This window comes from Simochromis diagramma, unplaced genomic scaffold, assembly GCF_900408965.1.
Source record: "Simochromis diagramma unplaced genomic scaffold, fSimDia1.1 OVJJ01000344.1, whole genome shotgun sequence".
NCBI lineage: Eukaryota > Metazoa > Chordata > Actinopteri > Cichliformes > Cichlidae > Simochromis > Simochromis diagramma.
In genome coordinates, this window is record NW_024387375.1 from 9,092,614 (window position 1) to 9,110,947 (window position 18,334).

At 37.1% G+C, this 18,334-nt stretch overlaps 1 protein-coding gene across 3 annotated transcripts in view; it reads left to right on the forward strand.

Annotated features, from left to right (window-relative positions):
- The window catches only part of zgc:172282 (leucine-rich repeat and fibronectin type III domain-containing protein 1-like protein), a 189,007-nt gene that overhangs the window by 76,419 nt on the left and 94,254 nt on the right, over positions 1-18,334 (forward strand). For all 3 annotated transcript variants that reach the window (XM_040008619.1, XM_040008618.1, XM_040008620.1), the window contains exon 2: positions 10,591-10,694. The gene's annotated coding sequence lies outside the window, so the exon portion shown is untranslated. The remainder of the gene's footprint in view (positions 1-10,590; positions 10,695-18,334) is intronic.

Here is an 18,334-nt window from a genome sequence, read left to right on the forward strand (position 1 = left end):
ATAGATCCATCCCTTCCTCCCTTCTAATCTCTAATCCCCTGCACAGCTGGGGCACAGTGTGCTTGTCTGTGTGTGTGTGTGTCTGAAAGAATGAGGACGTCTTGTTTGATGATATGTTTTTATGCATATATAGGCCATCATTAGCAGTTTATACAAGACAATAGAAAATGGCCAGAGAAATGTATTTCTAATACTGCCACTATGTTTGGTTTATTACAAAGAGATAAGGAACCAATCAGATTTTTTTATTTTAGCGCAAATCCAGTGTTGCAGTTAAGATGTGTACAGAAACACCTGGCAATCACAAAGATTCGTTTTTTTGTTGAATTAATTATCAGAGGCAACTTTTATACTGCATTTCAAAAATTTGAAATTTATGTTATTATTACTTTTTATTATTGTATTTAAAAACTTAAAATTTTGTATATTAATTATTCAATATATGGTATCTGAAATATGCGCTTATTTTAGTCATTATCTCATATAAGTTTCAGCCACATGATTATAAAAAAATAAGAAATTCAGCATTTCACCTTACTAGAATATATAATTTCGCCTGTCGGTCTAGTTTAGTACTTATAACCACAATGGGCTGGCATTGGAGATGGTTGCTGATTTTATAGTTTTCCAGATGGCAATCCCCAACACTCTCCAAAAGGAGCAGCAACAGATGGTCAGTGAAAGGATTGCCATTTCACAGATAGGGCTGCCACAAAAGATTATTTTGATAGTCGACTAGTCACCGATTATTTTTGCGATTAGTCGACTAATCATATCCATTGGACAGCTTATTGCACCAGCAGCATCTGCTCTTATTTAACTATCATTAGCTTACAGCTTTAAGTGTTTAAGGTATGTGCTAACTAAAAATAAAGACAAGATGATAGTTTGTTAAATTTTAATGAAATTTGCAGATTGTTTCGGTGAAGTTTAATAAACTCCTTGCTATCTAAAATATAACGGGACACCGGAGTATATTCTCGAGCATCTCACACTTCTGATAATCAGTTGTCTGCTTGACGTTTATTCAGCTGTGTAAAAACTATAACTTTAATCTCAGCCAAACCGATTTACTCAGGAACAAATAAAATATTAAAAAAGCCAAACAATAACATTTTTAAGTTATCTAAATGACTTATATATCATGTTTAACCTGAGTAGCGAAAGACGGCAGTGGGTTTGAAAACGATTTGCCGGGAGTCCGGTGTTCTCACGGGCTCTAGTGAGCCTTGCCCCCGGCTAGCTATCGAGCTGGTGGGTAGCAGACGTCTCCGAAAACGTCGGAGCGCTTTTGAAAATATGTGGTGTCTTGATAAACTGAGCAGATATTTGAGGTTTACACAGCTACATTCTCGCCTGAAAATATGTTAAACGTTTATTTTGTGACCCAGAAAGAATAATAAGAGTAATATTAAAACTAACTAGCTGCCGCCATTGTTGGAAACTGAGCTGGGCTGCGTTATGGGACAGAGCTACTTCTTCGGGGTTTAATGGCAGCTGGCATCCTTGTACATGCAGTGCTGCCATCTTCTGTTTCAGTCCGTTATTACACTCTTAAATCCTACTACTTATTCCTGCGTCTTTTGTGGTCTTACAAAGCTTCAAACGACGCGTCGACTATTAAATCAGTCGTCGACGATTTTGATAGTCGACGTAATCGTGACTAGTGGACTACTCGTGGCAGCCCTATTCACAGAGTGTTGTATCAATGTGTAATAAGTTACTAAGTTTACTGGAAGAGAAAAGTGTGGTAGAAAAGGTACACAAGCAATAGAGATGATGCAGCCTATTCAGGAAAGAAGCAATTTAGTTCAATTTAATTCAATTTTATTTGTGTAGTGAGAAATCTCAACAACCATCCCCTCAGGGCACTTTGTATTGTAAGGTCAAGTCCCTGCAATAACACAGAAAAATCCCCAACAATCATATGACCCCCTCTGAGAAAGCACTTGGAGATAGTAGAAAGGGGAAAAAAACCCTTTTAATAGGAAGAAACCTCCAGCACAATCAAGCTCAGGAGGGACAGCCATCTGCCATGACCGGTGGGGTTGAGGGAAGCATGTTCCAATAAATCCAGAGTCAACACAACGACCTACCAGAGCTTCATGTTTCCATGTGATGATGAGATTTATGGAGATTTCTTTTTTTTCAGTAGTATTTAGCACCTCCCCACAGTGCCAAAGCTATTACCAACACCAAGAATACAGACAAGCTGAAGGCCCTACAACATAGGTTTCTACTTGCTACATTCAAAGAACTTTATAAAACATGTCTCATTCATACAAACACTTTTTTGTATATCTAAGCGTTGTCTATCTGAAATTCATTACTCTCAGCATCGTTCACAGAGAGCCACAAACAGCACCTATACGGTTGATCACCTCCATGTCATTCTACATTGGTACAATAAAGTGAAGAATCCTCAACGTATGTTTAGTTACAGTGAAGTTGGACATTTGTTAGAAATTTATATTTCTGTAAATATTTTTTGGTTTATCTTACCAATAATTTGAGGTACTGGATTTAGATTTTTCATGAGCAATGAGCCATGATCAACAAAATGAAAACAAAGTATTGACATATTTAGTTTTACATATTACAATTTTACAGGCATTAATTTCCAGTGTCTTAGATGAGTTTCACCATGAGTTACACCATATTTTTCTGCTCCACCAGTCTATTTCATGACTGTCATTCGTCCCCAGTGTATGACATGCATTTTGTAGTTTTAGCTTACCACAACCTTACCTGATTTTGCAACAGAAGTTGCATGGTGTGTTAAGGACTGCATTGCAGGATAAATAAATTAGATTTTAGAATTTGGCGCTTAAACTCAAGTGATGCTGTCTGTACATGCTTACTTTAAGCTTACCTTATCAAAACTTAAACGATCTCACGCTTGAGATTATTATTTTCAATCAAATTTAGACTTGATAAACTTTAAAGTAGGTGTAATGAGGGCATTTTGAATATTGACAGTGATTTCTCAAGATAAATTCAAATTCAAATTCAAATTTTGTTTGTCACACACACACAACCGTACACAGTATGACATGGGGGTGAAATGCTTGTAGCTGTGCAAAAAGAGCATTTGTAATTTTGTTGATTAAATGCAGTTCATGATTAGTAAACCAAGGGAGCCATGGTAGCAGCTTCTCTTCATCTCTTCTGCATTCTGTTTGGTGTTTGTCATTCAGTAGAAGAACTGTCTGCAATTTTATACCTTTATCCTTCCTTTCTTGCTATTTTATCATTATCCTCCATTAGAACTGCGGTCAATAATACATTTTCTTATTTACAGCCCTACCCACCTTGACAAGTAGATTAGTACCATGTATTCCCCCTAACAATATAAAATTGAACCCCAAAGACCCAGGCACTTTCTTTCCTCTGTACTGTGATAGCTAGTCTTGATAATACTTTATCCCACCAGCCAAGGCAAAGCAGTTGTGTTTTGGGGGACTGACAGATGATCCCAGGGTTTATTTATCCCAGTTGTAATTTATTATTTAAAGATTTAAAATAACACATATTGTTCCATTAATTTCAAAATATGTTTAAATAAAAGTTATAACTTACATCCCTGTAAGCGCATTATAGACAAATGATTGGGATTGGAGGAAGAAGAGGAAGTGTTTTTGGCTCAGTTTCATCATGACCAGAGAGAGAGGTTACTCAACAGTTTTTCATTCCTCGATGGATCTCAGTAAATTAGTCCAACATCTTTACCTCTATCTCAACATAATTACCTCGGACCAGTTACTCTGATGTGCAGTCACTAAAGTGGCTTAGCAGATGAGACTGTAATGGGACAGAGAGTGCGAGAGGGAGAGAGACAGAAAAACAGATAAGAGTATGCCTGTGAATCAGTATCTGTATGGCAGCGTGTTTATGTTGTGTTGGTTGGACTGGAAAGCAGAGCAGATGGGTTTATAATGAGGAAACAGAATGATTCTGATAATGATGACCAGATAATTATACCACATCTGAAGAAGGGAGGAAAGCAGTGGGGGAGTGGAAGTGGTGGTTTAAAAACAGGCTGAAATGGATGAGAGAAAGAAGAGTGCATTTACACAATGAGGGGTTAAGAAGAGATGGATGTGTTTCACGAGAAATGTTAAGAGAGTAGAGTAAAGAAAATGAGATGAAAGCAGGACACTCCATTGATAGAAAGAACGAAATGTCTTTTATTATAGTTTCAAGGTCTGTTAGGGTCCTATTTTAAGTTGAGTAATGCTCACCTCCCCTGTACTGAATACTGAATATGTTTGAGTGAATTTTTTGGTCTTGGAAACCTTTCAAAAAGACAGATTAATTTATTAATGAATTCCGTGCAGGTCCATAATTAAGCTACTTTAGATGCATACCAGTCAGACCAGTTTCAACTACTAATACTAACACCATCTCAGCTAATTCACCCAATTCATCTGTGAGTCATAAAAAATTATTGAAATTCAATATTCAAGTTATATTCAAAAGCTATATTATTAGTTGATAGGACCTGTTAAAAGGTTTGATACCCACCAGCTCACCTTCACAGAAAAAGTGGCAAAAGAAATATAACAGGATTAACCATTACCTGTAATCTGAGATTTAGCTAACTATTTAGCTAACTATTCCTACTGTTTCCACTCTGCTCAGTTTGCCGTGTTAGACTCTGAACTTTGAGGAAGCCAACATTCTCTTTTTGAGTAAATAAAATATACAGAGTAAATATTGAAACTTGAGTATAAGTTGTTATATCTTTTTGTGAACTTTAAAGACGTATACTGGTAGTATCAACTGGCTCAAATTTAGAGGTTAAAAATAAATAAGTGATTTTATGCAATTGGACTCTGTGATTCATTATATTATATAATTGACCAGTTTACTTTGCACCTGCCAAAATCACTTACTAAAATATCCAAACTGTATTTAATTCAGATATTCCCTTTTTTTAGTCTTTAACAGTAAACAGTAAAGCTTAAAGCTTGTACGTGAGTATTATTGTTTTAATGATTCTAATAGGTTGCTCTAGGCCAGGGATGGGCAATCTCAGTCCATGAGGGCCGGTGTCCCTGCAGGTCCTCGAACCAACACAGCTCATTTAAATGGCTAAATTAGCTCCTCAATGGTCGTGTCCAAATTCATGGGCTGCATCCTCCTGCGGACCCAGCCTTCGCGGTCTACGTGGGCCGGGTCCTCAGAAGGTCGGGTAGGCCGGAAGTAAACGGCTGGGGAAATTGGACGGTCTAGCCTTCTGATTAGCGTCACCGCTGTCTCGGTGGAGTTTAATAAATTCGGCCGTCTGCTCCTTGCTATCTAAAATATAACAGGACACTGGCGTAAATTCTCGACTGTCTCACACTTCTGTTTAATCAGTTTTCTGTTTGACGTTTATTCAGCTGTGTGAAGATCCCAGAGGAACCCACCCGGGGGATTAATAAAGTTTTATTTTATCTAATCTAATCTAATAACTTTAATCTCAGCCAAACCGATTTACTCACAAACAAATAAAACACTGAAAAAAGCCCAACAATAACATTTTTAGGTTGTCTAAGTGACTTATATATTACGTTTAACCTGAGTAGCGAAACTCCGCGGTGATCTGAAAATGATGTGCCGGGAGTTGTGCCGTTCTCGGCGGCTTCAGTGACCCTCGAGCTCCCGGCTTCCTATCGAGCTGGTGGGTAGCAGATGCTCCGAAAACGTCGAAGCACTTTTGCAAATATGCAATATCTTGATAAACCGAGCAGATATTTGATGTTTACACAGCTACTTTCTCGCCTGAAAATATGTTAAAAGTTTATTTTGTGACCCAGAAAGATTAGTAAGAGTAATTTTAAAACTTAGTAGCGGCCGCCATTGTTGGAAACTGGAGTTTGGCTGGGCCGCGCTATGAATTCTGGGATATGGTAGGGCACGAAGGACACACCCGACCCATCCTTCAAATTTTGGGAAAAGGAGGACACATTTTTCGGCTGCATTCGGAGGAGTCTATGAATTTGGACAGCCTTCGGCGCGTCGCTGTGACGTAATCGGTCTACAAATGCGGCCTCAGGAGGATGCAGCCCATGAATTTGGACATGACCAATATGTCCTGAAGTTCTCCAGAGGCCTGGTAACAAACTAATCATGTGATTCAGGTGTGTTGACCCAAGGTGAGATCTAAAACCTGCAGGGACACCAGCCCTCATGGATTGAGATTGCCCACCCCTGCTCTAGGCCATAGAATTAACAGATCCCCGAGGTCTATTATCCTGGCCAATAACATAATTTTATGCAAAATTGGCATTTTACCAAGTGCAAGGATCAATCAGGGAGAGCTGCTGTTAATGGGTGTGGCTGGTGGCTAAACTTAATTAACAGGGCTGCTCAGATGAGTTGGGTCATCAGAGGTATGGAAACCGGATGTAGGTAGTTAGAGCTATGCGTGTCTCTGTTAAAATGGTTTCCATTTCCTATTAGAGTAAGAGTATTAAGATCTGACCCTTTTGATGGAGAGCTGTTCCAAACTACCTGTGTGGTAGCCATCACATATCCAGGCACAAACACATGAACACCAAAGATGCTCATTTTTATACGTTCTACTTTATACACACACCTTGCTTCTTCCCTGTCTCAGTCATGATCCTACACACCCAAAACCGCACGCATATATATGCACTCCAACTCACTGACAGGTCATTTTACCACCATCTAATGTATCTAGTGCAGAGTGCAGATGCTAAATATAGTGGGAAAACTAAGCAGAATATCAATGGCTCTCAAGATCCTACAAAACAGCCGAGCAGTGATTCAGATAAAACAATAAGGCAGGTGCAAAGCGTGAGACCGAAAAATTATTAATGGTAAGTCTGAAATAGGTTTATCTTAAAATCTGCCTTGTTTTACATGTAATTGTGTATATGGATAATAAACAATTTCTAATAAACAAAGGGAGGAGTATATTTCCAAATGCGATGTGGAAAATGCGTCAAGCTTTTTAGAATGTAATTTAAAATGTAATGTATCCATGTTAACACTGACTTATAGTGAAACACGTGACTCATGTGGGTCTTTTACATTTCAAATAATAGATCTTGTTGTTGGTAGGCATCATCATTTATTTCCTGTACTATCTATTTCAAAGTTGGATATTTTTTAACCTTATAATATTATACTCATAATTATAGTAATTAATAACAGTAATTACCCTAAATCTAAGACAACTCGGGAAGGAACATATTATACAGTGTTATAGGATCAGGTTGAATTTATTCATTCAGTTAGTGTTATGACCTTCATTTATTGTTTTCTGTTCTCCTCCATTTTCTATGTATTTGTTTCATCATTCTTTATTTACGCTAGGCATTTATACATGAGCACAATTGCACATGCTGTTGAGTTATGATGAGCAAAATAAACACCGCCCTTTGAAAGGTCAGAGAATCTAAATGACGGTATGAAATGAAACACAATAGATCCAGCCAACACGTTCCTGTTTATTTGAAAAGCAACCACTACATTATGGGAAAATTAAGGGATGAGTGATTATTTGACAAGATTCTGGGAAATCTGGATTCCAGAATTCCCGAGCCCTTCATTAGTTGTTGATGTCAAGAAACTGCAGTGAGTTTGCACAGTACTGCGTGCAAGGAAGGAAGAGCTACACCTCATCAAAAAAAGGAGAAAATTAAACAACTGAATAGCAGAATTCTGTAATTCAATGGATTCTACTAATAATTAAATTGATAAGATGAATTAAGTAATTCCACATTACTAATTATAAATACATGCTGGGAAATTATTACTTTAAGATTGCGGATTATTTTTACCTCCCCTAAGACTCACCAGAGTTAACGCATTTTCTGGTAGGATTTTTTTTTTTCCTTTTTTGCCTATTAAAATTGTCTACTTTCAAATGAACTACAGTGTTTTTGAAAAGCTACTCAGCTGAAGCTTGCTATAGTTTTCTCTACCTCATTTAAGCAAGTAGCACCAGATGTAAGGGCTATCATAATGCAAAGTATCCCCTTGTGTATTATTGTTTTGATTGTTTTGATAGTAGAATACAGTTTTTTTTAAAGAAAGCAAAGAAAAACAAAACATGTTTAGCTTAAAAGGCCACATAAATAAAAGGAGGCAATCCAAAAGGTGTTTGTGTGTGTGTATTCCTGTTTAGACGGCTTTGTGAGGACCAGAAATTGGCATTCTACTATACTTGTGGGGACCAACAGTCACTTGTGAGGACACACAAGGTCCTCACGAATTTGAAGCCATTTTTGAGGCTCAGAATGTGGTTTTAATATCAGGGTTTCAATTAGGTTATGATTAGGTTTTGGGTAAGCAGCCAGGGAAAGAATTATGTCAATTAGATGTCCTCACTAAGTGAGGTAAACAAGAATGTGTGTGTGTGTGGGGGGGGTGTTCATGAAATTACATAATTAATACTTTAATTGTCAAACAGCCTTTGTTGTGTGTGCTTGTGTGCTGTCAGGTAAACTGCAACACTGACGTGTTAGTCATGTTGTGCGTACAGAAAAAACGATGCTGTCGTTGCTCTTTGACATGATGTTTCAAATCAAGAAAAAGCTTAGTATGGTATTTTAGCTTTTTGGTCTGCATTCTTCCATCTGCAGAAAGTCAGGTTGAGTGTCTACAAAATGATCAGTTGTCCCACCGTTGTGTCACATTGCTGTTCCATGTCTTAGTGATGAGACGCCTTTGGGCCTGTGATGTGAGTAATGATTTTCTAATAACCTGCAGCTTGTTAGCTCAGCTGGCTTGGGAACTGACTGCCAAAGTGTCTCCGTCCTGTTTGATGTGTGCGTCTGTGTGTTTGTGTACTCTACCAAAACACAGAAGTATGCACTGTCATTTTCAATTTGATAACACTTTGATCAATGTTGGACGAATTGTTAAAAAGTGACATAATTTCTGCATCGCTGCCCACATTTTATTATACCAAAAGTATTTTTAGTTAAAGCATTGAACATTCACATCACGCCCTGACTTCTAGGCTTGTGTTCGTCATGGATGTAATTGGTAACTTGATGTTGTGGTTTAGAAAGCTTTTGGTATAGATTAACTTTGAGATAAGTGGAAAAAAATATAGGGTAGCAATGAAAGAAGTCCTCCCTCTTATGACATGAAAGAATTTACTGTATATTTAACTTATAATGGCTGAGACACAGTGTGACTGAAGATGCTTGTTAAAGTATATAATAGATTTACAGAGTAGTCAAAGTAAAGCCGTGGGAGGTTTTATATTTCACATACCCACATTAGATGGTGGTAGGTTTAGACAGTTAAGCTTCCCACCATGGTTTTTCTCATTTGTACTAAAAACCGACACATGCAAAAGGTAATCAATATTTTCTATAATGGCAAATGGATTGTCTTTAACTACTGTCACAGGAAGCTTTAGAAAATATTTGAACTGCCTCCCTCTATAGCATGAAGAAAATACTGATATTCAAGTAAAATATAGTAGAGCTTCCTGAAAAGGAAACTAGTTTTCTACTTTTTAGCTCTCCAGTTCATAGAGTGTGTTAGTCTATACAGTAGTATCAATTAAATACATGCAAGTATTTAATAGATTCCCATTCATGATCCATTAAGGTTTAACCCTACTGACTTGGATCATCCACAGCCGTTTCTTGCACTGCTACTTGAGAATGACATTTGTAGTATTGATATGACATTTCTTAAAGGTGCTTTATACAACATTTAGAATCACTGGACTACAGAACAAACAGAAACACTGCTGACATCTATCCCATCCCTTTACTGGATTTCTTTTTTGTCCTGCTTATTTCTAATAGACATTACTGAGCTATTGTGACATCACTATGAGCTTAAAAAAAAATCATATATAGTGTATAACATTCTAAATGCAGGTAAATTAAATGGAGAATAGCACCCGTTTCTCAGTTAGACACATGGTGTGAAGCAGAGAAGACACAAAAGTAGGAGACAGAGAAGAGATGATCTCTTTAAAGACAGCAGCAGAGACTCTAAACACTGAGATAAAAAAAAGGCGCTGTTGATTCACTCATGCATACATTGCAAATTTCAGATATGTTTTTGATGTATCAGTGTTTAAAATCTCACATATAAAGCTTGTGAAAAACTATTTGATGGATTACTATAATATGTGGAAAACATATTCATGCAAACATTTTCATGCTAAGTTTTACTCTGGATTTGGGGATGTGTTGTGATTGCTGATGTTCACAAAGGTTTGCGTGCAGCACATCCCCTTACTGGCTCCTGAATAGCCCTTTAGCTCAGACACAGTTCAGTGTCAGTGTATGCGGCTACTAAATTAGCCAAAATAGAACAACAAAACTGATGCCAACAATTACCCCAGTGAAACCAACAACTGATGGCCAATCGCCATTGTGTTTGTCAATTTGCCCCACTGGCATCCTAAAGTGTAATCACGTAGTAATTGCAGATTATAATTAGCAATTATTCATTCATACTTCTCAGTAACTTACTCAGCTACAATTCTATGAACTAGATGTTTCATAAAGGCTTTAAATTGTCACTAATGTCAACTTTGGGGATATCACTATAAACATTTGAACTCTAATATTGTCTTTTTTTTTCTATTCTTTTCAACAGGTCTGTGGATCCAGCTTGCTGTTCTGTCTTGCTTTTCTGTCCATCTACCTGCCACCTCAGTTTATCTTCATGTTGAGTCTTAAAACACAGAACACCAGATAGAGGTAGGCATGGCTTTAGCTACAGCTTTAACTGGTATTTGTTGTACTGTAGAGTTTTAAAGTGTGCTAACTGAGGTTGCAAAAGCGGCTCATTTGGGAGCTGTGACACTGTTGTTTTGCTTTAATTACACCTGAAACATACATAAACAGTTATTGCCAATTAACTTTAATAAAACTTTAATGATCCTCTGGGAAATTGGGTAAGTATAGGATATTACATTAAGCTCTAATTGATATCATTAGAACACGCTCACACACACATATACATCCATTTTTGTTAGGTTTGCTTAATAAACTTCAGCTGTTATATGGGTTTTTTTCCTCATACTTCCAAGTTCAGCAGTAAGTGAGACATGCTGCAAGCCTTGGTTTTCTTATGCATAGTGAATGGGAAAACAAGGCATGTGCCCTTGAGTGCACAAATTCACATGTGAAAGTAAAGTAATTGTGTGTGTGTGTGTGTGTGTGTGTGTGTGTGATAAGAGCAGTGTTTTTTTTACTCCATTTTTCTCTGCCTGTATTGCAGACATATTAGGCACACTGCTTTAGGCAGGCAGACAGCTATGCCAAGCAGGGATACTGCCCTTGCTGGCCCTGATACAGGATAGAAGGACTATAGATGGATGGATGAAAGATAAATAAGTTATCATTGTAAAACATTTGCAGATGATTAGCTGCCACATGTCTGCCTTTATCTAAAATTCCATTATATTTTTACATTATATACTGTCTTTTACTAGGGTGTTTGTGCTTAACAGAAGCATAACCTCAGTGTTTATTTATTAGTTTTGTTTTTAGTAGCAATGATTAAAAACATACTCTGAGCACAGGTCAGTAGTCATTCAGTTGCATCCATCAGATTCCTGTTTGTCAGTTGAAATTCACAAAGGACAGAGAGTTGTCTTTTAAAAGGATACTTTTGAAGTCCCTGAGAGAGATCTATGTATGTCTGAGTTTGGGTTTTTGGGTTTTTTTTTTTTTAACATAATATTGGTATAGTTACTGTTATGTTTTCCTTTATTTGAGGATGTCTTGTTTTTTTTTGTCAGAAACCAAGCCAGGAGATTTTTTTAAACTGTCTGGGTTTGTTACCAAAGCACAATTACTGTAGATTTTATGGAATGGTTTTGTCCTTTGGATCACTTGGGACAAACCAGAAGTTATCAAGACGAACATGACAAGCTATACAGGAAAAGCTATAAACAAGTAATTATAGACCTATGATTATCCATTCTATATATTGTTCAAATAGACAGCATTTAAAAAAAAATATAGGAACACTTTAAACACATCACATCTGCATATTTCTTGTATATTTTTTTTAATGTTTCGTTTATTTTCGTTAGGAAGATAACGCTCTTGCAAGGCCATTTACCTTTTTGTATAACAAATTGCTCTACATTATTTTTTTTAGTTTTGCACGGTCAGCTAATTTAGATTTTATACACTGAATAAGAAATGTTTATACACTATAAAAGAGTCAGCAATTTTGTGTGAATGCAGTAGTCCTATGATGATTAATTTTTATTAAGTCATTGTTTAACATCAAAGCCTATAGGGACAAAGTATGCAGATTCAGTTCTTTCTTTTGACTTGCTGGTTGTACGAGACATAGAGTCAGACAACTTACTTCTTATCTGCCTAATTACTTTTATGACACACTTTAATGAATGTGTCCTTAAACCATGTGATATCCATACTTTTGGCTATTTTTACCTATTACAAAACAGGTTTCGCTTTTCTCAGTGATCTTTCTTCTTACATCTCAAACACCATAATATGCTGTTTGCATCCATCCTTGAAATTACTGGCCATAATTGACTTTTGTCTTCAGAAGCAGGCTTGACTCTGCTTGACTACGATTCCACTGAAATCAGTAGTATCTGTCAGTTTGATGGGCATGTCCATAGCCTGTTGAAAAAAGTTTGAGCTTATAAGGCTCAGAAGCCATTAGCTTCTACTGTGTGTGTGCATTGTGGATAAACCTGTGTTTAATTAGAAACCAATGGGAGACTAGCATGCAATACAAGCTGCACCTGGCACTGCTTTTACTGCTCTGGGATCAGTGGACATTGTGGAAAACAGAGCTAGTATTGACAAGTAAACAAGCACTCATGTTAACAGATAGAGTTTCTGTTACTGATTACTCCTTTAGCAAGCTAGCTAGGAAAAACTCATTGATTGAGAAGGGACACGCTTACCAGAAGTTAAACAGGTGTAATTATAAAAACATAAATAACATAAAATAAATAAATAGTAAAGGATGACTTGGTGGTAGCCCTACTGTACGACAGACTGGTGACATATACAAGATGTTTAATAGGCTCAAGTCCCTGCTGTATGTGTGTGACACTTTAAATAAGAGCATGTTCTTTACTCTCAAAATTGCCATGAAAAAGTACATTCACTTTATATTCTCCAAGTTCTCCTACATAAATTGTTTCCTAATGCAAAAGTAATAAAACAGATACTATGGAACACCCCATACATTTAAAATATGATGTAAGGCAAGAGGCTATACCTGAATTAATGCAATTTTATAAATGCAAGCCCTTATTCGGATAATTAGACCACCAAAATGGGACTTGAGGAAAAAAAGAGGCAAATTTACACATAGTTTAAAAGTATAATTATTTTATTGCACAAACCAGGTTTATTTGCTCTTTATCAGCAAATATGTTGGGATAAATGATCCTGTATCTGAGTTTATTCAGCTGTATCATGACACAGCCTCATTCGTTTTTTTTGTCTAGAAGTGTGTTAGTCTGTGTGCTAAACTGTGACCTTTACTTGGTGGAGAGGCATGTCTTGCACTTTGTCTTTATCCATACTTGTAGGTATATACAACATGCCAGCAGATATCAGAGCAAAACTTAATAGATTTCCCACCCAGAGACCTTAGATAAATAGAGAATCTAAACATTCTATTGAAGCTGAGAACCATGACAGCCATGTAATTCCCTAAGCTGCCTGTGAAAGCCATAATATTCATATTTCTTCATAGCAATAAAACCATATTACCATATGAAGGCCATAGGATAATATTATTATCAGCCAGCTCTCTGAGTGTCTCTCTCTAGTGGCAAGGATCAGTTCAAAGCACAGCCCAAGGCATGTGTGCATGTGTGTAATAGAAATCATGTGTGTGTGTTTGTATATATGTGTGTGTTTGTCTCTGTGACTCAGGGTGTATGTGATCAGTTCCCTGAAGCGACAGCTGCACACCGAGCTCCTGAATGGAGAAAGCTTCTCTGTAATGACTACCAAGTGGCAAGCATGTCTCTCCCCTTTCTTTCTACGAACCATTTCTTGATATTTTGCGTTTACCTTTACCTCTCTCATCAGTGATTGCATGCTGATCAGCTTCTTTTCTCCATGTGCCTGATGTCCTCTTTTCTTTTACTCTTTTTGTCTTCTACTCTTTCAGTCTTCTCATTTGTGCTTTACTTTTACCTTTTACTTTTCTCCTGTAATAATATTACTCTCCAATCACCATAATCCTTAAATTAGAACTGCTTGATACTGCTATCTGCAAATTGAGACACATCTTTCGCCACCAAACTTGTATAATACCTTGAAAAAGCAGACAAAAGAGGATGAGGAAATGAGGATAAGAACAAGGACAGGTAGAAGCAGATGGAAGAAAGCATGAGAGGAATCACGGAATGAAAAAAAGAGTGAAAGAAAACAGATATATGGTAGATGATGGATAAAACCGTATATCAGTCCTTTTTTACTCAAAGGCCATGATATCAGAAACCTGCATTTTCATCCATAGGGAAATAGGTAGATGATTGTCTTCGTCACAGTTTCATGACTTTAGCTAAATCTTGATGCTTAAATCTTGCAGTTAGCTCTTTCCAAGTTGATAATTAATTTAGCAATGAGCATTTTCTAAAAAAACAAAAGATAATGTAGTTTAATAATGTCCTTTGCAGACAATGAACTCCCAGTCCGTCCATGTTGTAATCTGGGATCTTCCTTTCAGCATTGTGTATCCAATCCTATTCATTATAGTAATAATATATGGTAATCCATTTATATTTTTAGCTTGGGCTCCTGATTGTGAATGAATTCTTGTGGTTAATAGCACACATATTTATATATATTTGTTCTGGTTATAAATGAAACACTAAGGAACTAGGGAGGCGTGGCTTCTGTGACCATTATTTTTGGTTTAATGATGCTGGTGATTAGTACAAAATCCAGTAACTCTAAATTTTGGTTATTTCACTTTTCATAGGTCCCCAGTTTTGCTCCTTTTAATATGGCTATCCCTGTTCTAATGCCAAATTGCTTATACATCTTTGTATTCCCTTAACTTGATGGCAGAAGTCATGTTAATGTTGTTTCTGTCTTTTGCTATTGCATGATTAGCTTTTGGGGATGGAATTAGGGAGTAAGGGTAGAAATGATCCTACTCAGAAGTAGATGAAAGAGAAAGTTTGAAATGATACAATTTCACATTTTTAGTTTGTCAAAGCTACTGCGTCTCATTATTACAAGCTCCACTTCACCAGAAAATCCAAAGTAAGAATAAAAAGTTAATGACATATGCAGCCACACTGTCTAGTGTTTGAGTTTACACAGTAGACACTGTTTCTTAGCATAATGGTAAGTAAAAGTATAATAAGTTAAATGTGAATTAGAAATTTTTAATGTAATTAAATTACAAGTTAAAGTTGAGAATTATTAAGTAAGTAATTAAAGAATAGAGTAACACAATGCTATTGGTGTTAAGTAGGTATAAAACTGAGAAACTATGGTGTGTGTGTGTGTGTGTGTGTGTGTGTGTGTGTGCTTGTACGGTTAGTATTACAATAAACCAGATGCCATGGTAGTATTACAGCACAACAAGCACTAATGCACTGTCCGGGCAGCCACAATCATCTCATTACATATTGTACTAACAGGAGAGAACCGAATGTTACAAAGGAGTCCAAGAACCATGCAAAGAAAAAAAGAGAGAAAAAAAAAAAACCCAGAACAGAAAAACAAACAAACAAACAGAGGATGACTATCACATGATGAGAAAAAGAGATTAAAAAATGAAATGTTAAGAGAAAGAAATAGAAACAGGACTCATGTAACCAAAACACCATTAGCAAGTGTCTGTTACTTTCCCCAGCTCAGATTTGTGAAATCTATCTGTGTGTGTGTGTGTGTGTGTGTGTGTGTGTGTGTGTGTGTGTGTGTGTGTGTGTGTGTGTGTGAAAGTAGAGGTTGGCCAGGACGACTTTGTTTATCATCTCCTATATAGGTGATGACTTTAACCACTCACATTCAGTCATGTTGCATTAGTCACACAGACCTAAAATGTCTATACCCAGACCAGCTCAAGAGTGGTTGCCAGACGTTGCTGGCTGATGTTGGGCGAAATTGATTTACATGAAAGATGCTCAGTTGTCTGCAAACACTCAACATTTACTTAATACTGTCCAAACTATAGTGACAGTTGGAAAAAGTGAGAAAACCACCTTTAAATTAGAAGTTGTGCATTGAACTCCAACCAACCCATTTCAAAAGGCAACATCTTTATACCAGGGTCTGCCAGAAACTTCCCCAATCCCTCACCACCTCCTGGCAATCACCAGAGGGCCCCAGACCACTCTCTAGGCTTGTGTGACTGAGGCCTAATGGTTTAGAAATAAGTCAATCCCGTTTCTCTTGAGACTATAATAAAAAAAAGAATGTATGTAGTTATGTTGGATAGATGGAGGGATGGATGCATTTAGTTTAGACAGAAAAAAACCCTGCCTAACTAACTTCCTACCTAACTTGTTTGATTATGAAGTTTCTTTACATTTCACGGACAAACAGTTAGATAAAGGAAATGCATCTAAAGTATCTAATTGAGAAATAACACCTGACAATGGAGCTTTTCAATGAAACTACATTCCCTACACTTGATAAAACCTTGGGCTTTAGTGACACAGAAAAAGGAGGTGATCAGAAATGCCTCAGTCTTGCCACAACATAACACAGCAACCTGTGATGGTTTTCAGAAAGATCATTTTTAATGTGCTGTATGGCTGTATTTGAAGCTTGGAGTCATGTGGTATCTTTAACTTGCACAGTGCAGCAGGCATTATATGTATCATCATAGTCACTGTTCCCAGGGGGGCATTTGCTTTCAACATATCTGGTACTTTGACAGATTTGAATTACCTGTCAGAGGACAGGTGTCTTACCTTTGAAGAGACAGTTCATCTCAGCCAACTGAAATTCCTTCAGTTCTGTAAATTACTACATATTTCTTAAAGCTTATTAAACTGAAGTTAAGACCCTCTTACTGAAGTCATTTGATCATTAGCATCAGAAATATAATGTCTGCACATGTAATGATCACTTACTAATGGAAAATGTGAATGCTTTCATGAATATCACTTCAAAAAGAAAGTACTCTACTGGACACAGCCCTCAAAGCTGGTACTGTTACTAGAAGGCCTAGGATGTTCAGGATGACAGTACATTAGGGGCGACCGTGGCTCAGGGGGTTGGGAATCGCATCTGTAACCGGAAGGTCGCCGGTTCGATCCCTGGGCTCTCTGTCCTGGTCATTGTGTCCTTGGGCAAGACACTTTACCCTACTTGCCTACTGGTGTTGGCCAGAGGGGCCGATGGCGCGATATGGCAGCCTCGCTTCTGTCAGTCTGCCCCAGGGCAGCTGTGGCTACAACTGTAGCTTGCCTCCACCAGTGTGTGAATGTGAGAGTGAATGAATAGTGGCATTGTAAAGCGCTTTGGGTGCCTAGAAAAGCGCTATATAAATCCAATCCATTATTATTATTATTATTATTAGGACTCAAATAAATGCACAATGATCTCTCTGTGCTCCCTGGGAGACTCATGTGTCCTTCAAAGACCAGAAATTAATCATTAAAGACTCATTCACTCAGTAACTATAAGTTCAATAAAATATTATGATAGAAGTCTGCAGACTGCAATATGAATCCAAGCTGTGCCAAGACTATATGAAACTTGAAAATGTGGTTGCACTTCCTGGTTGAACAATGCATGTGACCTATTCACATCAGCTCCAAGTTGAGTTTATTCAAGTGTCACTAAAATGGTCTACAAAGGAAAAAGTACATATCTATAGAATACTGTAGAAACGTAAAAATTTAAACGTAGAAATTTTACCTCCTAATACTCTAACTCTTTCACGGCATGCATTTTTAATTTCTCTTTGCTATTTGGGCTGATTGGGACCTGATGAATATAAAAACAAAGAATTCTGAGAAAAGTGATATCCACATATGTGGACATTTGTTTTAAAGCAGTGGCAGTATAATGTCCTCGTAAGTGGACATCAGGCCCTCGTAGAGCAAAACCTATTGTTTTAGTCTAGACAAAATGTGATGTCCACATATGTCGACGCCAGATCCTAGGTGGTTAATAAAACTTAGATAGAAAAGTATTAAAATGACTCTTGTGGCAGACTCTGGCAGAGTGTGGAGTAACGGCTGAGTGTAAAAAAAAAAGGTTGAAAAATAAGTTTAAAAGAAAAACAGTGAAATAAATTTTTTTTGTCGTTTCATTCAAATTAAAACCTTGCATTTTGAAATAGTAATCTGAGGACTTAGCAATTACAAAATTAACTACTACAGTAGATCGTTAGCTCCCGAACTCAGTGTAGAATA